Source organism: Rhinatrema bivittatum, chromosome 3 (assembly GCF_901001135.1).
Source record: "Rhinatrema bivittatum chromosome 3, aRhiBiv1.1, whole genome shotgun sequence".
NCBI classification, from domain to species: Eukaryota; Metazoa; Chordata; class Amphibia; order Gymnophiona; family Rhinatrematidae; genus Rhinatrema; species Rhinatrema bivittatum.
In genome coordinates this window covers 50,340,825-50,368,488 of record NC_042617.1, presented here as the reverse complement: position 1 = coordinate 50,368,488, position 27,664 = coordinate 50,340,825, and the positions used below count along the sequence as shown (strand labels likewise).

Below are 27,664 nucleotides of genomic sequence, written 5' to 3'. Positions count from 1 at the left end.
CCTCTCTTGTTGGTTCCTGAACAAATTGCTCCATGAAACAATCATTTATTACATCCAGGAACTTTATATCTCTAGCAAGTCCTGATGTTACATTTACCCAGTCAATATTGGGGTAATTGAAATCTCCCATTATTATTGCACTGCCAAATTGGTTTGCTTCCCTGATTTCTCTTAGCATTTCATCATCTGTCTGACCATTTTGTCCAGGTGGACGGTAGTATACTCCTATCACTATACTCTTACCCAACACATATGGGATTTCTACCCATATAGATTCTACTGAGCATTTAGTCTCTTGTATGATCTTTAGCCTGTTGGACTCTATACCCTCCCGGACATAAAGTGCCACACCCCCGCCAAGTTGATCCTCCCTATCATTGCGATATAATTTGTACCCTGATATAGCACTGTTCCATTGGTTATCCTCCTTCCACCAAGTTGCTGTGATGCCAATTATGTCAATCTCATCATTTGCTGCTATACACTCTAACTCTCCCATCTTACTTCTTAGACTTCTGGCATTGGCATATAGACATTTCAAAGTGTGTTTTTTGTTTGTTTTAACAACCTGCTTTTCAGTTGTTTGGGATAATTCGGATTTAGCTTGGGTCAAAACGAAACCAAGCTGAATAGGGTGATGGTCCGAGAGTGTACAAGTAAGAATAATGCTACTAGATATATTACAGAAAGCATTGGGGAGCATATACAATAATCAACTCTGCTAAACATAGAATGCCTAGGAGAGTAGTAAGTATAGTCTCTTTCTCCTGGATGTATATTTCTCCAAACATCAACCAACTTAACATATGAATAAATTCAGAATGATATTAACCACTACTGGGCCCAGACTTACTAGAAGAGGTTTTATCAAGACCGGGTCTCGGCAAATATTCCAGTCTCTGCCAACAAATAATTTTGCAAAGCAAAAGAGGCAATTTTATTTGTGAGGTGACAAAAAAAAAAAACACACAGGCTGATCAGAATTAGGTCCATAAAGTGTTGGAAACATGGACCCTTGAGTCAGCTTGAGAGCTGGTGGATCCACCGAGGGAAGGCCCTCTAGTGGCTCTCGTAGCCGGGACGCGGTGCAGGACCAGGAGACCTGTCAGAAGCTTCACCTTTACCAGCCCTCGTTCTCCGCCGGTTCAGCCCTTGGGTGCCGGGGCCAGCAGGACTTAGGCGGAGGTCTGCTGGCAGAGGGTAGTCCAGAAGGCAGTCCAAGTCGAGGCTGGTGGAGGTCCAGAGGAAAGAAGATGGTCCAGAAGTCGAAGCGGGTAGCAGTGGTGCAACACGATATACCAGGCCAGAAGTCGGGGCAGGCAGAAGACAAGCGGAAGCCAGAGAACATGCCAAAGGTCAGGACAGGCAGAAGACAGGAGAATCCAGATACCAGGCCAAAGTCAGATCCGAGGAGACAAGTGAAGGCAGGAGCAGGAAAGGGAGCGGAACCACAGAAGCATGAATTCAGGAACGGGTACTGGAACAAGCATGAACACAGGAAGGGAGATTGGTACAAGCAGGAACACAGGAACGAAGGCTGGAGCAAGCAGGAACAAGCAACTAGCTACTCAGAAAGAGTTGACCTGTTGCCAAGGCAAGGAAAGGGTGTCTGGTGTGGCCTTAATTAGGCCCTAGCTGATGACGTCCGATTTGGGGCTGGGCTGAGGTTTCCTGCCACGGCCCCTGTAAGAGTCGGGCTTGGGCACGCACATGCCTAAGGGGACGGAGTCCCCAAAGAGATTGGCAGCGTCTCCCTCATGGGGAGGACGCCATGGCAAGGCCCTAGGGCGGCCTGCAACGGAGCGGGGAAGGCAGCAGCTGATGCCGGCGTCTGCTGGTAAGGGAAGGGGGACCTGGCTGCGGCAGCCCACGGCCAGGATTCCCAACATAAAGATTAACTAGAGTAAACTATTCAGAGTATAATGAGCAGTCTGGTGTAACATATCGTCCCTCAACATCAGAGTAAGATCTATTAACTATCAAGGGCAAATTTTTGTCTATTAAAACACAGGCTTCTCTGCAACTGGAGTTATAAGAAGAGTAATATAATTGCCTCACCCATCCTGTTTTCAGCTTCTCATGCTCTTTGGGTGTGAGATGAGTCTCCTGCAAGAACAAAATATGCACTTTATTCTTGCGAGCAAACTGCAAAATGCGTTTACATTTGGTACGTAATGAGATCCCTCGAACATTTAAAGAAATATAGTTAATAACATCAACCATGAGAAACAACCATCAAAAAGCAAAGTGCAGCAGGAGAAGCACGTTTATGAGTGGGAAATAACTGACCAATAGTCAGGGCCCCTATTATGAAACAAGAAATCCGAGCTAGTATACATAAGTCACCAACAAATGCAAAAGGGGAAACATGCTGCAGCGTAAACCTGGAAGTGTTATGCCTTTTTTTAAAACCCATAAAATATCTCACAACTAACCCAAAAAATACCTGGGAAACCCGAGACAAGCCCCCACCCCCAACTAACCCTAAGTAGTAGGTCAGTTGAACCCAACTCCCTTTGCAGCACTAAAAGAGTCTGCAAGGTAAACGGCCCAGAACCTCTCTGATGGGACAACCATCAGGACCCAAGGGGAGGACCCAGAACATCCCAGATACCCCAATCCTTCAAATAGATCCAATTATATAATACAACTACCTATACCCAAAAAAACCCGCCCTACGTGAAAAGGAAGCCGAGAAGACAAACCTCCCCAAACCAAGAGTCCACATCTTCCCCCTCTCTCACCCCACTGAAAATCAAAACATTCCTCCCCAAAGATATCCATCAGAATGACACATAAATAAAAAAGATAATGCACTTCCAAATACCAAATATAGACAACAGAACAATACTCAACCCCGTGCAGAGTAAACCAGATCTCCCAGCCTAGACTGGCACAGCCATGCTGTGTGAAGCGCACCTTAGCCCGCTGCCCCTGCCAAACTATAGTAAAACAGAGCATGTGGGAAAGGCATTTATTTAAACCATAGCAAGCAGTAGATCTAAGAAGAAGTAAGCCAAAGAAAAGAGTACAAAGAAATATTTATTTATTTTATTTATTCGCTTTTTTATACCGAAATTTAGCTATAAGCCTTCATTCCGGTTTACAGATATAACAACTTATTACAATATGGTAACATGTGAACAATAACATTGTATAACAGAGAACGTATTTGGTTACATTTAACTTATTACAATATGGTAACATGTGAACAATAACATTGAATAACAGAGAACGTATTTGGTTACATTTAACAGTTACATTTAACAGTTTGATTTAACTAGCAGTAAATTAACAATTAATGTTTTTATGTCCAGTCATGGAGAAAATATAAAATAGTCATGCTCCAGATCGAAACTGCAAGAAGTACATGTGCCAGAAAAAGAGCGTGCATGGCATTAGCAAAAAACACAATAATAAATAAACAACCACAGCCATAGCTCGGCCAGAAGAGGGCAAAGATATTGAAATGTACAATCAAAGTGCTTGGTAGCAGAATGCCCAGGATAACAAATTTAGTCAGGAGGATCCAGCGCCGAACCAAGAATCAAAACAAGGACGAGCAAAAACTGTGCTTCCAACATGTCTCTCCAACTTTTGGACTTTATCCTAACGGGGTACCGCTCCTCGGGGGCCTCTCTCATTTCTTTCAGGTTGCTATCAGGAACCGGTACTCGCTCCTTGAGGGCCCATGTTTCCTGACTCACTGCCTGAACTTATCTCTTCTACTTGGAAGAAACCGCTGCCTACATCATCAGTGAGTTAATAACTTTATTTCCTCAGAGCTATTCCCTGGAACCAGGTACTCGCTCCTCGAGGGCCTGCCTCTATTCCAGCTTCTGTGTCACCTTCCGGGAGAAACCGCTGTGTGAGTAACTTTACCAACGAGGCTCCATACCAGAACTCTGTGTATGCTCCACTGTACTCACTATCTCAGTTTTCTCTACTACAGCACAGCCATAGAGGGAATCGCTGTTCCAGTATCCTGAGGAACCCTAGCCCAGCCGGGCTTCATCTCTACTCACTACTGCCCCTCTGGTGGCTTCTCAACTCTGTCTAATAAAAGATATAACTCTGTGTTGTGTGTCCCAAAGCTGAGCCTGACCTGTGGCCCCTCACGGAACTTCCCCCCGTGGGCGTGGTCAGCTGCCACAGTGTCCAAGGGTCCACCCAAAACCTTACAAACAATAACAAAATTCCCCAAGGCAAGATATAATCTGTAAAGTGTTTGTTTGTGAGGAGTATGGATCTGTCAAAAAGACCAATAAGTCGTCCACAAAAGCAGCATATTTAAAAGTTTGAGATCCTAGACAGATCACAAGCACCATCTCATCTAAACAAAGTGGGGCGGATTTTCAGAGCCCTGCTCGCGTAAATCCGCCCAAAACCGGGCGGATTTACGCGAGCAGGGCCCTGCGCGCCGGGAAGCCTATTTTACATAGGCCTCCCGGCGCGCGCAGAGCCCCGGGACTCGCGTACGTCCCGGGGTTCTCGGAGGGGGGCGTGTCGGGGGCGGGGCCTGAGCGCGCGGCGTTGCGGGGGCGTGTCGGCAGCGTTTTGGGGGCGGGTACGGGGCGTGGCTACGGCCCGGGGGCGTGGCCGCGCCCTCCGTACCCGCCCCCAGGTCGCGGCCCGGCGCGCAGCAGGTCCGCTGGCGCGCGGGGATTTACGTCTCCCTCCGGGAGGCGTAAATCCCCCGACAAAGGTAAGGGGGGGGTGTAGACAGGGCCGGGTGGGTGGGTTAGGTAGGGGAAGGGAGGGTAAGGTGAGGGGAGGGCAAAGGAAAGTTCCCTCCGAGGCCGCTCCGATTTCGGAGCGGCCTTGGAGGGAACGGGGGGAGGCAGCGCGGCTCGGCGCGCGCAGGCTATACAAAATCGATAGCCTTGCGCACGCCGATCCAGGATTTTAGTGGATACGCGCGGCTCCGCGCGTATCTACTAAAATCCAGCGTACTTTTGCTTGAGTCTGATGCGCAAGCAAAAGTAGGCTGATCGCGCTTCTTTTAAAATCTACCCCAGTGTTTGCAAAAGTGGCTCTAGAGCTAACAAAAACAATAACAAAGGCAAGGGGCAACCCTGCCTAGTACCCCTACCTATATTAATTGCCCCAGAACACATCCCATTCACCAAGATCACTGCTTGTGGGTTATATTACAGTAATCTAACAACTTTAGTAAAGAAGCCATGTAAACCCATACTCTCCATAACACAGAAGAGATAAGGCCATTCCACCCTATCAAATGCTTTTTCAGCATCAAAACCAATCATCATGAAAGGAGTATAGTTTTTTTTTTTTACAAGAGATTATAGCCACAGTAAGGGTCCGAATATTTGCCAAGGCATATCTCTCCCAAACAAAACCCAATCTGACTCTGTTCAATATAATTTGACAAATGCAATGCCAACTTCTCTGCCATGATCTTAGCTCGAAGCTTTTGATCAAAATTGATCAAAGAGATTGGCCCATAAGAGGAGGCCAGTATCAGATCTTTCTCAGGTTTAGGGATAACTGTTATTGCAGCTCGATTCTCATTCATGGGTCATTTACCTTTAGGAATTAAAGTCTCAAAAACCTTAGTTAACAGGGGAGATATTTGTTCCTGTAAATTTTTATAAAATTCGGCGCTCTGGACCAGGTGTTTTTAACCAAGTCGCTTTATGTATCCCTACCCGTATCTCCTCCACTGAAATGGGCTTGTTCAGGAAAGCAAGTTGAGAATCCTGAAAGGGTCCAAAATATAACTTACCCAAAAACTCCATGCATCGCGATTTGTCAAAACCCTCCAAGGAATATAATCGGCCCTAAAATTCTTCGAAAATGTTCAAAATCCCAGCATTCCAGTGAATCCCTTGTCCCCGAGTATTCTTTAAAGTAGGGATAAAATGGGACCCCCGAGTATTCTTTAAAGTAGGGATAAAATGGGACCCCCGAAGTGGTTTTAATCAGATTTGCCACCAACTTGCCCACTTTATTGCTGTATTGGTATAGTTTAAACTGGTAATACCGAACACTCTTTACGCCCCTCTGGTGTAAGGCCGAATTCAGTGCAACTTAGATAGCTAAATATTCATCCTTATTTTTAGCCATTTACTTTGGAAAAAAGCAGTTTTTGCTTCCTTAATCGACATTCCAAATCCAAATCCAAAATTTGCCTATCTAAAACTTTCCTATGTTTAATAAGAAAAGCAATGTCCCCCCTGTAAAACTGCTTTTGTAGCATATTACAACAAAACGGGCTCATGTAAATGTTCCTTGTTATTAGTAAGAAAATCTCCCCATTTGGTTTTTAAAAAGTCATGAAATAGTGAGCCAAGAAGTACAGGAATTTCCAAAATTTCCCTTCCCTCTTATCTCCTGGGAGCCAAAAAGTAAGCCAGATAGGGGCATGATCAGAGACCTTAATTTCACCAATCCCTGCACGAGAGAAACATATGACCGAGGTCAAAATAATAATTGATACGAGAGAAGGTAGCATGTGCTCTAGGAAGATGGGTAAAGTCTTTCCCGCAGGGATTTTAAACTCTCCAGGTATCGACTACATGGAGATTAGCATTTAAAAGTGAGATCTCCCATGAAGCATGCCATATATCACCTTGAACAGGGTGCGATTTGTCTAAATCTGGATCATGTATGAAATTAAAATCCCCCAAATAACCAATGCTCGAAGTTAGGCAACAAGAATTTATTGATATTTAAAAAAAAAGAATGATTGTAATGATTCGGAACATAAAGATTACAGAGAGCTATAGGTTGTTGATGAAGCTCTGCAATCAAAATGATATAATGCCCTTCTGGATCCCGAATCTCCTGCTTAATCACCAAAGGCAGACTTTTCCTTATTAAGATTGCCACCCCAGCTTTCTTAGAAGAAGCAAAAGCAAATCGCACATCTCCCACCCAGCCTTTCTGTAGTTTTTTTGTGCCTTACATCACTTAAATGGGTTTCTTGCAGAAAAGCAATGTCTGTAGATATTTTGTTGAGCGCAGAGAGAATCTTGACCGGGGAATTAATCCCATAAACATTCCAAGATACCAGTTTTAGTCATTACAGCCAACCAGGAAGTGCGTAGCAGGTAAAAGCTTAAACCACCACAGAAGTCCTCCCAGCAGAGACTTCCACGGAATCACCTAGCATAGGGTCAGTAAAAAATAAACCAATATGATGAACAGCACTGACCACCTACTGTGAACTAGCCAACCCGATCTGTCCCATACAACCCCTCCCCCCAATATCCCAGAACCCTCCCCCCTTACCCCTTGCAATAAAATCCCACATAGGTCAAGATCATGTCTAGTACAAAAGATCCTACCTCCTCACCAAAAGCCCCCCATCAGGACATAGTGCTAAGTATAGATACAATGAAAAGGACATCATATAGTACATATAAAAATGCGGTATAAAAAGAAAAAACATTCCAGGGTCAGGATGTGAGCAATAAACAAGTGAACCACCAACTCAGGACCTAAAAGCAGTATGCCCGATTCATGCCCAATCTGAATAACAATTATGCACAAAGAAATTACCATCCAGGAACTGAGTTCAAGTAGGTCTAAAATTCTTCCTTCTTCAGTTCATCCATCAACTTCGTCGCCTCTCCTGCTGTATGAATCCACTTGACCACCTCCGGGAGAATGACCGCAACTTCGCTGGGTATAACAAAGCAAATTGCACTCCCAATCCATGTAGAGTAGAGCACGCTGAAGCAAATTCTTTCCACTGCGCAGCTAACTTAATGGAATAATCCTGGAAAACCAAAACTTTATGATTACCCTACTGTAGTATTTTCCCGGAGCGTAAAGCTTGAAGAATTGCAGCTTTATAGGCAAAATCCAATATTTTCACGATGACTACATGCGGCCAGTCTGCCCGTTCTCTCTTGGCTCCCAGGCGATGTGCTCTTTCAATTCCCAATGGGCCCCACGATTCCAGTAGACCAAGCTCCGTAGGTATCCATGACTCCAAAAAGGGCGCCAAGTCCTTGTCCCCAATCGACTCCAAAAAGCCAACAAAGTGAAGATTATTGCAGCGGGATCTATTTTCTAGATCTTCTAACTGCTCATCATGCCACTGTGTCACTGATTTTAATTCAGCGATGTCCCCTGTAGAGCCTGGAGGGCATCTTGATTTTCAGAGATCCGCTACTTCACAGCTGAAAACCGCAATTCATTCACCATCATTTGTTTGGTAACCTCCTCCAGTTTCTCCACATTTTTTTTAAAACTCTGGTTCGAACACTTCAACCAGGACAACTTTAATTTCACTGATCGCTGATTCATGCAGGGCATCTTTCTCTGGAAAGTGTCGGGCCTCCACCATTTTTCCTTGACTTAGTTTAGAACGTTCTTTGTCCTTATCCTTTTTTGCCACTCTGGCCGACTCACCCAAGATAAGCGCACTGCAAGGTAATTCCGCCAACACTAGCCCCCTCTAAGCCGAGTTGTAGCCAGTTTTAAATGCTGAGGCGGTGGTGTGGAATCGGAGCAAAGCAAACTACATCTTGCGTCGCTCACAGCACAACGTGATCTTCAAGACCATGGCTAGTGAACACAGTACTCAACTTTTTTTTTCAGAATTTACTAGATATTAAAGGCCCAATATTTAAAATGGTACTTAGCTGGATAAGTCCAATTTACCCAGCTAAGTGGTGTTGCTGTATATCTAGTTATGGTCAGCAAGCACCACTTAGCCATATAAGTCAGGGGTGGGGAATGGGCGTAACAGGGAAGAGTTGAGTTAGCCGGATAGCCGGATAAGTTTTCCAGCTAATTCCAATATTCAGAATCAGCCAGATAACTTATCCAGCTAACTCTGGTCAGGCCAAAGGACTGGATAAACTTATCCAGCTAACTTTAAGATAGCTGAGTATATTCAGGAACACTGCCACACTGCTGAATATCCCAGCTATGTTAGCCAGATAAGTTTAGAGCTTCACAGGGGCTGAATATTGCCCTCTAAGTGGATAGCTGCACGAATATGCTGATTAGATACTTCCACTTGTACATCCATACAGGATATCTACTGTTGCTTTTAAACATTATGCTGATCTTATTCATAAAACCTCTATAGCAGATTTTTCCAGTAAAATGGACTGTAATGTAAATAATTATTGTCTTGACTTGCAATTAAATTCATCCTTAATTAGCAATCACAGATATTTACTTTACTTTAGCAGCAAAGAAAATAAAGTTCATTCTAAAACACCTTTCTGGAAATTAAATAACGTTACATTTTTCTTTTGTTAGTTAAATGATTATCAATAATCCAAACAACTCTGAACATATTTGGATTTGACACTGCATTTTCTGTATGCTGCAAAGTCACTCAAGCACAACATGGAATCCAAGGATTACCAAGCCTGTGGAGTATGCTTTTGAGATATTGTATTTTTTGGCATGCACGGGTGAGCATTTACACATTGTTAACAGTCTGTTAAGCCTTTATCCTAGCCTGCAGCAAATCCTGCCATGTGCAAAATGGAAAATTGTTTCAAATTACACGAGAAGCTTCTCTATCCCAAGACAAAGTTACAAGATAAAAGGTTGATTTTCCTAGTCCAAGTCCTTTGTTTTTTCTTTTCCCTAGGGAACAACTTGTTAGCCTTGGGGAGAGGTATGCAAGGCAGGAAGGCTTTATAAAATGTGCCTATCATTTCCGGGATGTTGCTTCATTAGTAGGGATCATTCAGGCCACTATTTAGGCCTCTTCTATAAAATTCAGCGATGTGAAAAAAAACAATTATTATGCACAGGAATAAATCTCCATATAAAGAGCTAAATACCTCCTAAGCTAGCCAACATCTTATGGAAGGCTCCCAAGTCGGTAAAGGGAAGAGGAAGCGGACCAAGCTGATTCTCTAAGGAGGCAGCAGAAATGGTAAGAGCGAAAAAGACGAGCATTTACAAGTACAAAAGCCACACAGCATGCAGGCAGAATTATTAGGGAAAAAAAACAAAAAAACAAAGGGAGGTAGGGGAAGCGGCTGGATGAGCAATGGCCTACGCAGGGGGAAAACTGCGCAGTCAATAAAAAGGATGCAATAAAACCTTCATTAGATATATGAGAGAGACATAAAACCAATGAGGAAATAAAGGCAAAAGGAGAAAGTGAGGTTAGCAAGGGGGGAGGCACCAGGAGGCAGAAATCTTAAGCAATTTCTTTTGCTCGGGTACCAGCAGAAGAAAGGGAAGGCGCTGGGCCTGAGGCGGGTTACAGAGGCTTAAATGGTTATGAAACGATCAGAAACCCATTTATAGGGGAGGAAGTACTTACAAAGATGAGAGCAAACAAGGCAAAGGGACCCTGACAAAACAGCTGAAGGAAACGCTGGCGCACTCCTCACGGCTATGAAGGGTTTGTCGTTAGAGAGAACGGAGCGGGGAGGGGGGGGGGGGTCCCCAAAGAACTGGAAGCGAGCGGATTTAGTACCAATTCCACAAAACTGGAGGCAGGTAACTGCAGAGTTCATCTTAATTTCATCGGGCAAAGCGATGGAATCAGGACGAAACAAAGCCACAGTCAAACAGTGCGCTCTGGCTCTGTTTTATCATCACCAGACTCCCTACTGCAGTTTAATAAAATCCCCACAGAGTTTCTTCCACTCACATTGCTATGGGCAGAAAAGGTGCAGGTTCCCAGCCGCAGCAAGGTGCAATGGCGGCCCGCAAGCCTCTGTAGTAAGTCCCCACCCCCCACCCCCCAACCTCCCTGCCAAAAATCCCATGTGGCCTTTTGGTTTGGGGAGTAAAGTTCTTAGCCCCCCCCCCCCCACCCAGACACATATTCAAAATCTTTCCCCCCCACACTTAAACCCAGTCCCCATCCCCGCTTAATAGTCCTATTCCCGGCCTCCAAACCCTGCCCCCATTATAAGGATTTCAAAACACCCCTTGGGGTTGCCCTCTATCCCCCAGACCCTCCCAGCTCAACCCAAAAGTCCAGGGATGCAAAGGGGGCAGGGGAAATCCTCACTTGCTCCTGGCTGACCCCCAAGTCTCTCCTTTCCTCTGCATGGGAGGGTAAGCTGGGCAGGTCCGGCAGTGGGGGGGGGGGGGGGTTTGAAATATTTTTAATGGAAGCAGGGTATGGAGGCTGAGAGCAGGGGTGGTCACTGGGAGGGAGGGAGCTGGGGGGGGGGGGTCAGAGCTTTATTGCAAGGAACAATTTTAAATATGAACGTGCCAGGTGGGTGGGAGAGGGACCACCAGGGATTTTTTGACCCCCTTTTAACATGGCAGCCAGGAGCGCCCAGGCACCATAGGGCCTCATTTACTAAGCATTTTTCCTGTAGACATAAAATGGGAGAAAAGCCTTAGTGAATCAGGCCCATACTTGGATGATACTCCTGGTGGAAAGCAAGCTGCACCTCTTGAGGCACAGCTAACTTTCCTGGAGTAGCAGTGTGCTGTTTTTGCATGAGCCGCTACCATGGACAGCTCATTCTCACTGCATCCGATCTGTGTGTGCAGAAACGTGTGAAAGTATGCGGCGCGCACATGCGTTACTGCAGATCAGTACATTAGACCCATATTGCAATACCTTGACACGAGCAGATTATGGGAGCCCAAAGGACATAGGTTCCCAAAGGGGAAATCTTATCAAACTTGATCTTTCATGAGGTGACACAAATACACCAGGCAAGGGCAGGGGATGTGAGTTTTGACTATTCCAAATTAACCATTATTGGGGGAAAAGAGTCCAGGGCACTTTTTTTTAACTGCAAACTATCCACCGACATGAGCATATTTTCCATTTGAAATCGGACGTGGTTACAAAGTACCCGTGGGCATTTGCCTGATGATTAAACTGCTCTGCTGGCTCTCCTGGGGGAATAGTCGGCCCTCAGTGACCACTACAAGAACTCCAGGTTACCTGTGAGAAATTGGACTTCAGGCCCTAGGGTGGCTTTCTAACAACAGCTCCCCACGTAATGTGAAATGATGGGCGCAGAACTTGCACGCACAAAAGGTCTGCTTACCGATGTAGATCAAACAACCTCCCCCCCCCCCCAAAAAAAAATAAAAAAACCTTGTGTTATGCTCCTGCCCGCAAGAAGCGTGGGCAGACTCTTACCTCTCACAGCCACAGCCAGCCGGGCTGCTGACTCTGCTTGCTTCCTCCCTGAATCAGCTGGGGCTGTCCCCGCAGCTCTTGCTATGCGGTCTGCTTCTCTGCTACTGTTCCTGCCTTTCCCCGACGTGCTGCTGCGATCCCGGGACCTTTAGCCAGCAGCGAGACCATCTCTCCCAGTGCCTGCTTCAAGCCCGGGTCCTTGCCTGGCTGGGAAGCCGTCCCTGCCAGTGCCTGCACTCTTACCTCTGCTCCTGGGGATGTCTTCACGGCATGGAGCCGTTCCTGCAGTCAGCCCTTCCCCCGTGTCCTCTGCAGCCAGCACTTCTCTCTGCCGGTGCCTGCAGCTAGCCTTACCTTCTCTGTTTCTGTCCATGCAGCTGGGAGCTGCTCCACTGAACTGCCTTCACCCAGCTCCAGTCCAGGGCTGCTCCGCGGCTTCCTTGGGCCCTCCACGTGGCTGAGGACGCCACCAGCTTCCAGCTCTTCTCTCCAGCCTCCTAGGGCGCGAGCGCGCTCCTCTCTGCTTCTCTTCAAGGGCCAGCCAGGTGTGGCCCCCTGCTGACCCCTCCCTGGGCGTTGTCCACCTCAGCTCTACTAAAGGGCTCAGCTTTCACTGTGTCTTTGCCTTCGCAAGGAGTTGGTCACTCCTGAGATCCTTCGCTCCAGGAAGTCGTCCGTGTTCCAGCACTTCTGCAAGGTCCTCTGTTTCATGTTCTCTGTTGGAGCTCCTCGTCCAGTCCTGATGTCTGCCTGTCGTTCCAGTCCCAAGGTCTGTCTCTTGATCCAGTCCTGATGTTCCTGATGTCCATGTTCCAGCCCTGAGTATCTATGTTCCAGTCCTGATGTTCCTCTCCTGATGTTTCCAGCCTGATGATGCAAACCTTGTTCCTGTATTCACCTGAAAGCTAAGTACCTCGTTCTTGAATCTCCTGTAAGCTAGCACCTTGTTCCTGCTTTGGTTAATGTCCTGGTGCCTCGCGGCAAGCCATGTCGTGGTCCGTGACCAGTCCCACGGGGCGGGGCTGAGTAGGGCGCTTCGTGATGCAAGCCATGCACCTCGTTTCTAAGTCCGTGAGAAAGCCTTACCTTGTTCCTGAATCTTCTGAAAGCTAGCACTTCGTTCCTGTATCTTGAAAATGTCCTGGTGCCTCGCGGCAAGCCATGTCGTGGTCCGTGACCAGCCCCACGGGGCGGGGCTGTGTAGGGCGCTTCGTGATGCAAGCCATGCACCTCGTTTCTAAGTCCGTGAGAATGCCTTACCTTGTTCCTGAATCTTCTGAAAGCCTGGTATCCTGCGGCAACCCCTGTCGTGGTCCGTGACCAGCCCCACGGGAGGGCTGTGTAGGGCGCTTCATGTTGCCAGTCTCGTACCTCGCCCTTGAGTCTCCTGTATGCATCATACCTCGTTCCTGTCTCCACATCTATGCATCCAGCACCTCGTCCTGAGTCCACGTCTTTGCATCCAGCACCTCATTCCTGAGTCCACGTCAACGCCTGAGTCTACGTCGTTCCTGAGTCTCGTCTGAATCCATGTTCCAGTCTTCACTGTCCTGGCCTCCATCTGGCCTGCCGCTTCGTGCCGTACCCTGCGGCAGGTCCGAAAGGGCTGGGAACGGTCGGAGGACTGTTCACAAGACCAACATTGCATTGTTGGGTCTTCCGAAGCGCGCTGGTCCAGAGGAGGGCCTGTCAGCCAGTCTTCACTCCAGCCCTGCTCCCGTCCAGCCCATGCTCGGGCATGCCACGCCTCCCGCAGCACCTCTCCAGACCCCTCTGGCATCGAGCCGCGGCCCAAGGGCACACACATCTCCCAGGAGTGGGATCGCTCTCCTAGCGCTCCACAACACCTTGATGCAGGCAACTCGCGAAACCAATTTAGAAACACATGTAGTCTCATGAATTCTACACAAGGTCCTGTCATTGCACGCAGCATATAGGATGTACCACAGGTACGCATAGCACCCCCTAAGTATTTGTGCACATATCTTCTGTACCTACATCATCACCTTCCAACTATGCTTGGGGTCTTCCAGAAAAAATCCCTGCTTAGGACTGCATAGTCCTGGTGATGTTCACCTCCTGGCCCACCTAATTGTGGACAAGGAGGGCTGCTTCTTCCCTGTTTGGGGATCTAGAAGAAACCAGGACAGGGATAGGGTCTGGCTGGCACTTCAACGCCCAGGACTCCTATTCCTGAGAGGTAAGAGCCTTCCGGGAGTTAGACTCGGGGGTGTATGGAATGAGCTCCAACAGGAAGAGCTAGAGACAGCACTGGGAAAAGACTTCAAGCAAGGCAGAAGGACAAGAGGTTCTAATGTTGTGAAGAAGGGAAGGAAAGGCATAGATCAACAGAGGGTCCTGGCTATCCAGCCAGAAGAAAACTGGGCAGAATAGATGGGAATGTGTTCCTTCTCTGATGGTTTTTTTTCCTGTGTTTCAGTCTTTTAAGATTGAAGAATTGAGAAAAACACACCACCTGCGCTTTCATGAGAGTGAGTATCTCGGCCAATTGCAGGCTGAGCAGCATGATTCTGGTATGTACACAATAGTCTTAGCTGACAGGTATCATTATTTTTGTCTAGGTGCAGCTTCGATGCACTAGCCATTACTGCTCTTCTGTGCTTCCCACCTTTGTGGGAGGCATTCAATGCATAGGTATTATGCTCACACCTTGGCCAAAGGCCTGGCATCATGGGGGTTTGATGCAAGAAGAGCAACTGAAGCATAATCAGTGAGTTTTAAATACGCATTGATGAAACTTACTGCTTATTGTGGGTTGTGTAAGCATTAAACCAAGTTATCACCACTCCTAGAAGGTCAGATCAAAGTGAATTTATAATCACCGCAACCACTAAAGATTCTGAGGCAGCCTCCACTTTGGCTGAGCTTTGTCCATGCTGCTCACTCAGCCTTTTAGAAGTCTTGTGATCTTACACCTTATGCTTATGCGTTGGAACCAACACTCACAGCACGTAACCCTAGTGCTTCTTCATTAACCCCTTGCCACATAGCTTCTGCTAGATCAATCCCATACTTTGGGGGAAGATATCACAGGTTTCCCCTAACTATTGCTCACAGTGGCTTTCATCTTTCTCTTTTCAGATACCATCCGCTCCTCCTCCACCTCCAAGGATGAAGCTTCTCCAGGCCCACCTCCACCACCACCAGCAGCCACCATGAGCCAGAGACCACCATCACCACCTGTGCACATTGACCAACCAGGGAAGACTGCCATTATTGGCCACTGCTGGCCAAGGACTACCATAGAGCCAGTGGCTATTCCTCACCCAACCTTTCTCCCCCATTTAGTGTACCTCCATTGTGGTGATCCTCACCTTTTTGGACTGTCCTCTTTTTTGTTCCTGGGACATGAGAACAAGGATCCTTATGTGCTTCTTTCTTTGGAGCAGTTCCCGCCATCTGATCAGGTTATACCTGCAGCAATGGAGGCTGTGGCTCCTCCAAATGGACACAGCTCTGAATCTGTGTTGGCAGCCCTGGAGCACCTGAATCAGATGCTGGTCAGCATCCAAAGGCAACTGAGAGGGAGGGGCTAACTTGGAGCAGTTAATCACTGGGCAGGAGCAGCTCCCCGAGATCCTGGCAAAGATGTCAGTTGCTCAGGACCTTGCTCTGCTTGCCCAACTGCCAGGGCCAATGGAAGCACTGGGCGGCTGCCTACTGCACCAGATGTAGTTTTTAGACATACGGCAACAGGCATGCAAGCGTTTTCACTCTCTACTCCCTGCACGCACTGCTCCACTTCTCTGCACCCTCATGCACTGGGTCCCACTGTCAGAGGGAGGGAACTGGTTTGAGAGGTCCAGTGGGTAGAAGTGAAGCTGTCAGCAGTGGGCAGCAGAGCTGAGCTGAGATGCTTTGTGTTTATTTTTCTAGAGCGGCAATGCTCACCGCCCCAGCAAAGAAAAAGTTGGCAGCAGTGCTGCTGAAGCTGCGGGCAGCTGGGAGAGAGCAGGGAGCAGCTAGTTGGAATTAAATATGAGATGCAAGGGTCTTGGTAATGAGAGTAAAAGCCAAATTAAATAAGTGAGACCTGGGGACAATGGCCAGTTTTGTGCTTGCCAACGCTGCTCTGCTTCTTTCTTCTAGCTCTGTGGATCCAATACCAATGTCAGTAGGTTTTCACTGCCAATTGGCAGAGCAGACGGTGCAGAGACTGGACTGGACCCTCACCTCTACCAACACCTTTCCCCTTGGGTTGAGCCCTTGGGTTCCAGGGGCAGGCGGGTCTTAGGTGGCAGTCTCTGGGACACAGGCAGAAGATTAGATGTGGTGTGAGGCTGAGGTTGAAGGCAGGCAGCAAGCAGGAGTCATGAGAGTCCAGGCTAAGGTCAATACCGGAAATCCATACAAAGGTAGCATTGATAGCTGGGTAAAGCTGGAGGGGTGAAGACAAGGCTGGAAAGGCAAAGGCAAGGCTGGAGATGTGAAGGCAATGCTGGGCAAGCTCAAGAGGTGAAGACAAGGCTGAAGTCAAGGCTGAAGGCACAAAGGAGCAGCAACTCACCACTGCATAGGCAGTTGACCCGTTACTGAGGAAATTCTATGTTGCATGTCCAGGGTTTAAATATCCAGTCATGTGATGTCATCGGAGGGCACCGGGAAAGTTTGTTCCTACCACTGGGCCTTCATGGGTTGCTGTGCACCACATACACCTAGAGGAAGGCCCTACTGGCAAAGGTGGTGACATTCCCAGCCTCATGGTGCAGAGGCGTTCTTGCCTACATGGAGTAGTGGTGCTGGACTGGCTTGGCGGTGTTGGGTGAGTTATCCGGCTCACAGGAGCAGCCCACAAGCCTGCAAACAATACAGTACCCCCCTCCTAAGCCCCCTCCTTAGGGTCCATGGCTTAGGTTTGGAGGGAAATTCTCTCTGGAACTGTTTTACTAGAAGTGGTGCTTCAAGGTTGGTGGCACGCTCCAAAGAATTCTCCTCTGAGCCAGAGTGCTAGCAAGCAATTAGGTAATCTGTTACATGGTCTACATGAATCCAAGATTTCTTCTACCTCAAACTGTGTGTATTCTTCCACCATCCCATCCTTAGGTGTGGGAGGCTTCCTGAAGGGCCAGGAAAGGTTCAGTGGTTTCAGTAAGGAGACGTGAAATACGTTATGGATTCTTAATGTATTGGGACATTTCAGCTGGAATGTGACAGGGCCCACTCGCCATTGGATGGGGTATGGTCCAATGAATCGTTGTGCCAAGTGAAGTAAAGGAACTTGGAGATGTAGCCATAATAGATCGCTCTCTTTGAGCTGTGGTGCTGGTTAGCATTTGATATCTGCGTATTTCTTGGCTTGAGTGGCAGCCTGCGAAATCAGTTGATTGGTTTGAATCCAGAGGTCATGGAACTCCTTGGCTGTGAGATGGGCTGCAGGGCTCCACGGTGACAGGCAGTTGCTCATGACCTTGCTCTGCTTGCCCAACTGCCAGGGCCAAAGCACTAGGCTTCTACCTAATGCACCACAGATTTGGGGGAGCTGCCTAGTACTTCCACCAGATGTAGTTTTTAGACAGATGGCAACAGGCATGCATGCGTTTTCACTCTCTACTGCCATGCATGAACTGCTCCACTTCTCTGCACCCTTGTGCACTCAGTCCCACTGCTCTGAGACGGAGGGAAAGAGCTGGCTCGAGAGGCCCAGTAGGCAGAAGTGAAACTATCAGCAATGGGCAGCAGAGCTGAGATGTTTTGTGTTTGTTTTGTCTAGAGTGGCAAAGCTCACTACCCTGACAAGGAAAAAGATGGCAGTAGCGCTTCTGAAGCTGCTGGCAGGGGAGCAGCTAGCTGGAATTAAATATGAGATGAAAGGATCTTGGCAATGAGAGTAAAAGCCAAATTAAATGAGTGAGACCGGGGACAGTGACCAGTTACGTGCTTGCCAACGCTGCTCCGCCTCCCGAAGCCTGCTCCGTTATTTTTAGCTCTGTTGGTCCAATACCGACGTCTGTAAGTTCTCACCAGCTGGTGGAGCAGACGGTGCAGAGACTGGACTGGACATTCACCTGTACCAACCCCTTTTCCCCTTGGGTTGAGCCCTTGGGTTCCAGGGGCTGGCAGGTCTTAGGTGGCAGTCTCTGGGGCACAGAAAGAAGAGTGGATCCAGTGTCAGGCTGAGGTCGAAAGCAGGTGGCAAGCAAGAGTAATGAGAGTCCAGGCTAAGGTCAATACCGGTAATCCGTCCAAGGGCAGGAATGATAACTGGGTAAGGCTGGAGGGCCGAAGGCAAGGCTGGAAAGGCAAAGGCAAGGATGCAGAGGTGAGGAGAAGGTTGGGCAAGCTGAAGAAGTGAAGACAAGGCTGAAGGGGAGGAAGAAGGAAAGGCTGAGGACAAGGCTGAAGGCACAAAGGAGCAGCAACTCACCAGTGCATTGGCAGACAACCGATTACTGAGGCAATTCTGTGTTGCATGGCAGGAGTTTAAATACTTGGCCTTGTGATGTCATCAGGGGGCACGGGGGAAGTCGGTTCCCACTGCGGGGCCTTCACAGGTTGGTGCTCGCTGCGCACACGCACCTAGAGGATGGCCCCGACAGTGAAGACAGTAGCGTTCCTGGCCATGCAGAGCAGCAGTGCTGGACTGGCTTGGCAGCGTTGGGTGAGTGAGTCAGCAAATGTAACATCCAGGCTGTAAGGTTCACCTAGGGCATCTAATACCCTTGCACCACCTCTGCCAACTGCCACCATGTTAGCCCTCTCACCCTTAAATACTTCTGCACAGCTCCCTGGGGGTTCTTTATTTTTGCCCTCTTTTTTTCTTTCCATAGTTCTCCCCTCCTCCCTCCCCCCCTGCAGTTTGTTAAAATAACAATGGTTATATTGTTGACATATGTGGTATGATGTGTATTGTTTTGGTACAGTGATTCTATACGACATCATAGAACATAAGAACATAAGATATGCCATACTGGATCAGACCAAGGGTCCATCAAGCCCATTATCCTGTTTCCAACAATGGCCAATCCAAGTCACAAGTACCTGGCAAGTACCCAAACATTAGATAGATCACAAGCTACTATTGCTTATTAATTACCGTCATAGCAGTTTATGGATTTATCATCTAGGAACTTATCCAAACCTTTTTTAAACCCTGTTACACTAACTGCTGTAACCACATCCTCTGGCAATGAATTCCAAAGCTTAACTATACACTGAGTGAAAAATAATTTTCTTCGATTTGTTTTAAATGAGCTACTTGCTAACTTCATGGAGTGCCCCCTGGTCCTTCTATTAACTTGTTCAAGTCCTTTCATGATTTTGTAGACTTCTATCATATCCCCTCTCTTCTCTAAACTGAACAGCCCTAATGTCTTTAGCCTTTCCTCATAGGGCAGCCATTCCATACCCCTTATCATTTCGGTTGCCCTTCTCTGCACTTTCTCCAGTGCAGCTATATCCTTTTTGAGATGCGGTGAACAGAACTGCACACAGTATTCAAGGTGCAGTCTCACCATGGAGGCATGATGACATCCACCATTTTATTTTCTATTCCCTTCCTAATACTTCCTAACATTCTGTTTGCTTTTTTGACTGCTGCAGCACACTGAGAAGACAATTGCAAAGTATTATCCACTATGATGCCTAGATCTTTTTCCTGGGTGGTAGCTCCTAATATGGAATCTAACGTCGTGTAACTACACCAAGGGTTATTTTTCCCTATATGCAGCATCTTGCACTTGTCCACATTAAATTTCATCTGCCATTTGGAAGCCCAATCTTCCAGACTCGCAAGATCCTCCTGCAATTCATCACAATCCGCTTGAGATTTTAACTACGCTGCATAATTTTGTGTCATCCGCAAATTCGATCACCTCACTCATTGCACCCCTTTCCAGATCATTCATAAATAAATTAAGAAGCACCGATATGGAGATGAGACAAGCACATGACTAAAAAGAACCACCAAAGTTTGCTGGCCATTACTGGTCAGTAAGCTAAAAGTTAGGTATACATGGAGATTAAGGTCACTTGCCATTCAGAGCTAATTTCTGAGAGCAGGGTCACATTTCCAAAGCAGTCAACCAAATATTGTTACAAAATGACCCAGCAAAAATGGGTCAGATTTGTTGCATAGGTGGGTTTACATTACTAGGTTGAGGGCGCTGATGGGCTACGTTTGTGAATTTTTGGAATTAGTGGGGCCATGTTGGTCTCGGCTGCCCAAGAACGTATACAGAATGAGGAGTTTTAGGCAGGCCCAGTAACAACACGCTCAGGACCAGATCCAAGATTTCCAGTCCTGCCTGCTCAAGACAACCTTGGATTCAGGCCTCCCAACCCCAAACCCCCATGTTACTTGTGCAAAGAAGAAAGCAGCAGACGCAATTCTCAAATAAAAACAGAAATAGGAAGGCCAAGGATCTACTTGCACAAGGTTTACAACAGAGTCCTCAAACTTTTAGAGCACTTAGTTCACATTACAAAGATTTTACTACACACATAAAGCATGTTCACCTGGCATTAAAGGAAAATTGGTTCTTACCTGCTAATTTTCGTTCCTATAGTACCACAGATCAGTCCAGACTCCTGGGTTTTGCCTCCCTACCAGCAGATGGAGACAAGGTTTTGCTGACACTGTACATAACCCAGTGTGCCACCTGCAGTCCCTCAGTACTGACCTGTACCCAACCCAAGATGACAGCAACAACCTTACATTTCTAAGCATACTTCTAAGCAAACTCGCTCCCTCCAACGAGCCTGAAGAAGGTGAAGTTGCCCAAAAAGACAATGGAAAACTTGTTTCCCAAATTTAACATAAGCGATCAGCACTGAAAAACCTCCAACAACTCTCACTATATCCAAAGCAACAGTACATGCAGCAGACTCTCCCCCCCCCCCCAGTAAATTGGTGAGTCTCTGGACTGATCTGTGGTACTATAGGAACAAAAATTAGCAGGTAAGAACCAATTTTCTTTTCCCTATACAGACTCAAATCAGTCCAGACTCCTGGGATGTACCTAAGTTCTCCTTAACTCAGGTGGGACCTGGAGAGTTCCACTCATAGAACACTATCACTAAAGCACATGTAAGCCAGATCCACCACATCCAAGCGATAATGCCTAGCAAATGTGTGCACCAACTTCCCAGTAGCCACCCAGCAAATTTTATGTGGAGATACCTGTTATGACTCAGCCCAGGAAGTCATCTGAGAACGCATCAAGTGCGCCACTAAATCCCCTGGCAGCGGGCACACTTTAGAAATGTAAGTCGACTTGATTGCTTCCTTCAGCCACCGCACAATTGTAGCCTTAGATGACTTATTTCCCTTCTTTGGACCATTTCACAATATAAAGAGATGATACAATTTACAAAGAGGTTATGCGATCTACAGAAATAATAAGTGACCTTTAGGTACTACCTCAAGCAGAAAGGCACATGTATAAAGATACCCCTGAATCAGACATCTGTAGGAAGGGATCTCGACATGACAGCGCCTGGAGCTCCAAAATTCTCCTGGTTGAAAAAACAGCCACCAAGAAAACCACTTTAACAGTCAAGTCCTTAACTGTAGCTCTCTTTAGTGGTTCAAACCAAGCTTCACACAATCCTCTAAGGACTAGATTCAGATTCCAAGATGGACAAATGTTCCACACCTGAGGATGCAAGTTCTTAGCTCCCTGAAGAACCGTATAACATCTGGATATGCAGAGAGAGGATACCCTTACACCTTACCCTGGAGAGAACTCAGTGTAACTACCTGGACTCTCAGAGAGTTAAAGGCCAGTCCTTTGACCAGAACCTTTCTGTATAAAAGCCAAAATATGCAACACCATAGCCTGAACAGACTGAGGCTGCACTCCATCAACAGCAGAACAGGACTCGAAGATCCTCCAAATTTGCAAATATGTCAAGGATGAAGAAGGTCAACTAACCTGCAATAAGGTGGAAATAACCACTTCAGAATATCCCCTCCATCTCAGTCGTCTCCTCTCAGAAGTGAAGCCATAAGCCAGAAGTGAGCCACCTTACTCAAAAATATTGGGCCTGGTGGAAAACAGTTGACGGATGTCCGAACCTCAGGGGCCCACCTATGGTCATGTTGATCATATCTGGGAAACATGGCCTATGTGGCCTCTCTGGAGCTACCAGGATCACGTTGCCCGAATATTTCTCTATCCGTCGTAATCCCATGTCCACCAGAGGCCACGGGAGGGAAGACAAAGAAGAATTCCTTGAGTCAATGGTAGCACCAGTGGTCTGATTCCTTTGTTCTTTTCAGTGGCTATAAAACCGTAACGCCTCGGTGCTCTCTTTGGTCAGGATACCCCCCATCTTCCGTGAATGAGACACATCACTACCTCAAACAGCTCCCACTCCTTGAGGTCTAACTTTATCCAACTGATAAAATCCATCTGAATATTGTTCACTCTGGTGATGTGAAACACGGCCAGCTGCTCCAAGTGCTGCTCTGCAGAGTATCAACTCCCGGGCCTTTTGAACCACTGCCTGATTCTTGATTCCGCCTTGATGGTTCATGTAGTCCACCATCATCACATTGTCTGATAGGATCCGTACTGGATAGCCGTGTAACCTTGGTAGACAGGCAAGCAATGAGAAATGCACCACTCTCGTCTCAAATCAATTCATAGGCCATGAGGTCTCCTGTTTCGGTCACTGGCCCTGCGCCAACTGATCTTGCCATGCTGCCCTCCATCTGGAATTCCAATTCGGAATCTTCAATTCCACACCACGCTAGAGATTGGTGCGAGTAAGCCACCACAAAAGACTGTCCCTGGCTTCCCTCTCTAATGGAAGAGGAAGATGAAACTCATCCAATAACGGATTCCAGCGGGAGAGAAGAGCTATCTGCAGAGGCCACATATGTGTGAATGCCCAATGCATTAATTCCATTGTTGATGCCATAGAACCCAGGTCCTTTAAATAGTCCCAGACCCTGGGCACCAAAAGATCTAGCAGAAGCCTAATCTGACTCTGCAAGTTCAGCAATCTCTCCTGATGAGAATCATTCTCTCTGCCAATGTGTTGAACTGAGCTCCCAGATACTCTATAGTTTGTAAGAGGACTAAATGGCTCATTAATTGCTAGGTTCACCACCCATCCTAGAGACTTCAAGCGCATCGGTACCTTTTGTACTGATTGTCGACCAAGGTTATCTGATTTTGCACAAATGAGCCAGTCATCCAGATATGGCTACACCAACACTCCCTCCTTTTGCAATGCGGTTGCCCCCACCTTCATCATCTTGTTGAAAGTACATAGAGCCATCGCCAGCCAAAGGGAAGGGTTCAAAACAAAAAATGTTCCCTTAAGACCATGAATCTCCGGAATCTCTGGTGCTCTGGCCTGATGGCTATATGCAGATATGCCTCTACCAAGTTGAGAGATGCCAAGAAGTCTCCCTTGCATACTGCCGCAATGACGGACCTCAGAGTTTACCTTCTTTAAATCCAATATCTCTTGAATTGGATACGAGGGGGAAAAGAAACAGGATGTTTAACTTAAAATTGACCTCTGGCCACACTAAGCCTGTTCAGGGTCAGAGCCAACAAACTCAGCAAGACATCTCTGTGAAAAAAGAAAAAATCTAGCAGAGTCCGAAGCAGCTCTCAAATAATATGCAATTCCTCCCTCTTCTAGAAGTGAGAAAACCAATTCCCCATCAGAATACTCTGATGTCTCATGATCCACCACCTCTTTGAACATTACCAGGGACAGCCTCCCTGCAACATTTGCCCCTTGTGACTGACAAATTGGAGGTCCAAGCATGCAATACCTACATAGTAGGTTACTTCATATTTGCTGGGGGCCCCTGCAAAAAGGTCTGCAGGCTCTAGAAACATTCCACCCAGGAGAAGGAAGATGGATTATACTGGAGCCCATAGGCCCAAACTTGCTCTCTCACACCTAACTCTCTCTCAGGGAAGCTTCTGCCCTTGGGAACAAGGGAGGAGGATAACTGACCATTGCCTCGCCTCCCACTCCACTCCCCTCCAGAGACACCATAGGCCAAAGGGATGTCCCAACATGGACAAAAGCTGTAGTAGTTAAATCATTTTGAGCTTCTAAACAGCACTGACACAAACAGAGAGAGAATGAGGACTGAACTGCTATCAGATGGCAAGCCTCATAGCAAGGCGCTTGGACCTGTTCGTCCCTGGCACCTAGCTCTCCTGAACTTCGGCTCTATGTGGCCTCCTGTACGCGCACCAATGTCACCCGGGCGTACAAGCATACCTTCCCAGGACGCGCACCAATACGTGCTGAAGACTCGGTCGCGGTTGTATGCGCACAAGTACATGCGCAAATATGCACTCTTATAGGTCATGGTTGTAGGCGCACAAGTACCTACGTAAATACGTGCTCCAGTTTAAGTCACGGCCTTATACGCACATGTACCGATGCAAATATATGCTCAAGTAACTGCGCAAATATGTGTTCGTCTATGTCGCATATGTACGTGCTTAAATCTAGGTCGCGGCCTTATGCATACAGGTCCCTGCACATGCATCCGCCACGTGGCGAGAATGCGTGCAGACGCCTATGCACACGGGAAAAGAACCGCTGCCATGCACTACCACATGGCTAAGCAAAGCCTGCCTGCACCTTCATTGCATTTGGCACCAAAAATCATCAGCCTGAAGAGCTTCTCAACAGCTTAGGCCTCTTGACTGGCTGAGAATCCATGGGGACTGGGGCCCAGAGCCAGCATCCTGCTAAACATGCTTTGCGCATAAGCAAATTAAAACCGGCAGAAGTCTTCTACCAGACCAGAGACTCCTCCTCACTGCAAGTGCCTGTCTGCACCTTTGTGGGACAGGGAACCGCCGACAATAGTTGAGGAGGGGATTCCCCTCCCTCTCTTGCCAACGCTGCTAGGGAATCGAAAATGGCTGCCATTTCTGCACTGACGGGGAAAACAGCAGCGCTAGATCCTGTCACCTGCAAGGCTTGCTCTACCAGTGTGGTCATGCTCGACGCAGACCCTCGAATGCCATGCTACTTTTGCCACATGCACATACTGTTCCTCCCCGCACCTGCGGCACCACCAGCACCTCAGCAGTCCCTCAGCACCATGGAGCCAACACCCGGTCTCCTCTGCAGGCAAAAAATCTACTGAAAAACCTCATCACTGAGCTCCCTGAGCTGTTAAGGTAGCTTCCCCAGCTGCTAAGGTAGCTTCCCCCCCCACTGGAATCCCATTGCTGCACAGATTCCTCTAACTAGTTCCTTGTTCTCTCTCTTTTTTTTTTTTACTTTGTGAGAACAAATAAAGATACATAGAAATCAATACTTTCCTTTGGTGCAGAGGTTCAGATTCCAGGAGTGCAAGCCGCATGGCAGATTGGTAAAGAGCCAGACCACTGACTATGTCCATCTCCTTTTGCTGAACTTTAGCGACCCAGCCCAGGACAAACCGTATAAAAGGGATACTTCCCTGCTTCACTGGGCTTGCAGTGCAGAACTGCCAGCAGATACCACCGCTGTCTCATGGGGGATGAGGGATCTGGACCACCAGATGTCCACCCCACGGATCTCCAGACCAAACTATCAGAAGGATCACCAACTCCCTGCTCGTCCACCTCAAACCAAGGGGGGATGGCCCCACCAGGACCTCACAACGCCCTGGGAGGATCCAGAAAAGTTGTCTTTTAATCTTTTTTTTTCTTTCTCTCCAGACTGCAGGTTTTACACATCTGCCATCTGCTGGAGACAGAGAAATACTGAGGGACTGCAGGTGGCACACTGGGTTATGTACAGTGTCAGTGAAACTTTCTCTGTCTCCATCTGCTGGTAGGCAGGCAAAGCACAGGAGTCTGGACTGATCTGGGTACATACAGGGTATCATAATTTGTATGCATAAAACATTTCAAACGCCCAAAGCACACGGTTATAGGCAAATTAAAATTATCTTGGTTTTGTATGCGATTTCGCTTTTCTATCCACAAAATAATAATCTTTGCGCATAAAATCAGGCTTAATGCACATAGAACACCTGCATTTAGCTTTGTACACAAAAGATGATGTATACACTCAGCGCCTGATGCAGAAAACTTTTGCACATATTACTGCCGCATTGTGTGCCCGTTTTTATGTTGGCACACTTTCTTAGCACCACAATAATTTACATGCTATTAGTTTACTTCATCAGCAGTCAAGTCTTTAGTTACTGCATTAGTACAAAGAAAGGTGCACTGAAGTACAGAGCCCATTTTTAACTCACATCTTATCACGTTGACTCCTCAGCCCACTCCAGAGGGCTGGCAATAAGTGCAAGAATTTGACATGACGATGGCAGCCCTTCCCCATCAGCACTCTCACGCTCTCCCCCGCACTCCCCATCCCGCACCACGACACTCACTAGCTCTGTCCAGAGTTTGACCTGTTACCCCTCACACAGAAACCTCACCAGGATAGCACATGCATAACTGCTGCCCTGACCAATCATACTACAGACTCCAGTCCAGCCACTGGCGAGGACTTCCAGCAGATTTGTTAATAGCAAATGAAACAGACAGTGCTGTAATTTAACCACCACATCACAAACTATCTTACTGTTTCCTGTGGTCTTGCTCCATACAGATACTGCAGAATTGTGCTGAAAAAGGCAATGCTAGTCCCAGACCCCACATGCGCAGATTCTCAGGCCTCTCTCGTTATGCACTCACTCAAGGCTCAGCCAGGCAGGCTGCATGCACGCTGACACAAGAGCAAAATATGCCTCTCTTCCCCTTACCTCCCTCTTACCTATCTGTGCCTGGTTGTGGTGCAGTTGGTCTGGATGCCCTCATCAGATCCTAAAGCCAAAACCCGCTTCCCTCCAACTGTCACTTCCAAAGCCCTGTCTGTGGCTATTTGACCTGTGTGGGGTGACCTGGGTCAGGGTAGGTGGAGGCAGGAGCAGGGCTTCCGGCAATCTCAATAAGAGGTGGAGGAGGATTATTGATAAACTTTGAGGGTGGAAGCTCTCCTTCCTGCCCCCCAGGCTGTGAATTTGGTGCCTGCCTGCCACAAGGAATGCAGGCAGGAAGGAAGGGTCCAACAAACTTTTATTTTGCACACGTGGCTCACGCAGATTATAACCCACAGGTAGAGCCTGCTGCTCACGGTTTTGGTTCCCAGCAGCTTTTGCAGAACAGTTCAGTGTCATTACTGCACCTCACCACAGCCCTAGGGATGCTGGCTCGGTCTGGCCGATAAGAGCTGCTGCATAGAAAAATAAGCTTGCCCAGCAGTCTTAAAATAACATCCTCTAAGCCTCCTAAGAATAAAACTTAAAAGAAAACAGATTCCACCATAGCAGAATACAGCACAGAACACTCATGCAAGTTAATATTTTCTGTCCACATAAAGTGCACTGTGAAGGTTTAACTCCCCTTATGCTACAGCACGGGCATGCAGAAATCCTGCAGAGTTGTTGACAGGTGGCTCTAGGACCAGGGGGAATCCTGTACTAGCTCTGCGGGTGCCAGCTGTCCCTTACCATGTATGTAGTTCTATTCTTTCTCTTTCTAGCTTAGGGTGACGCTGCTCCATTAATAGCAAAAAAAAAGAGAGAGAACGAGACCCTCCACCACCACCACATCCAGCACACACTACTCCCCGGCAAGCTGA

The 27,664-nt window shown here is 47.4% G+C and overlaps 1 long non-coding RNA gene across 3 annotated transcripts in view; it reads right to left on the bottom strand.

The window, feature by feature from the left end:
- Positions 1-962: 962 nt before the first annotated feature.
- The window catches only part of LOC115086834, a 34,229-nt gene continuing 7,527 nt past the window's right edge, over positions 963-27,664 (bottom strand). For 2 of the 3 annotated variants that reach the window (XR_003855344.1, XR_003855345.1), the window contains 2 exons: positions 2,059-2,106; positions 963-1,477 (listed from right to left, as the gene is read on the bottom strand). This is a non-coding gene — a long non-coding RNA (uncharacterized LOC115086834). Of the gene's footprint in view, positions 1,478-2,058; positions 2,107-26,797; positions 27,534-27,664 lie in introns of those variants that run through there. The other variant, XR_003855346.1, reaches the window with a different exon arrangement.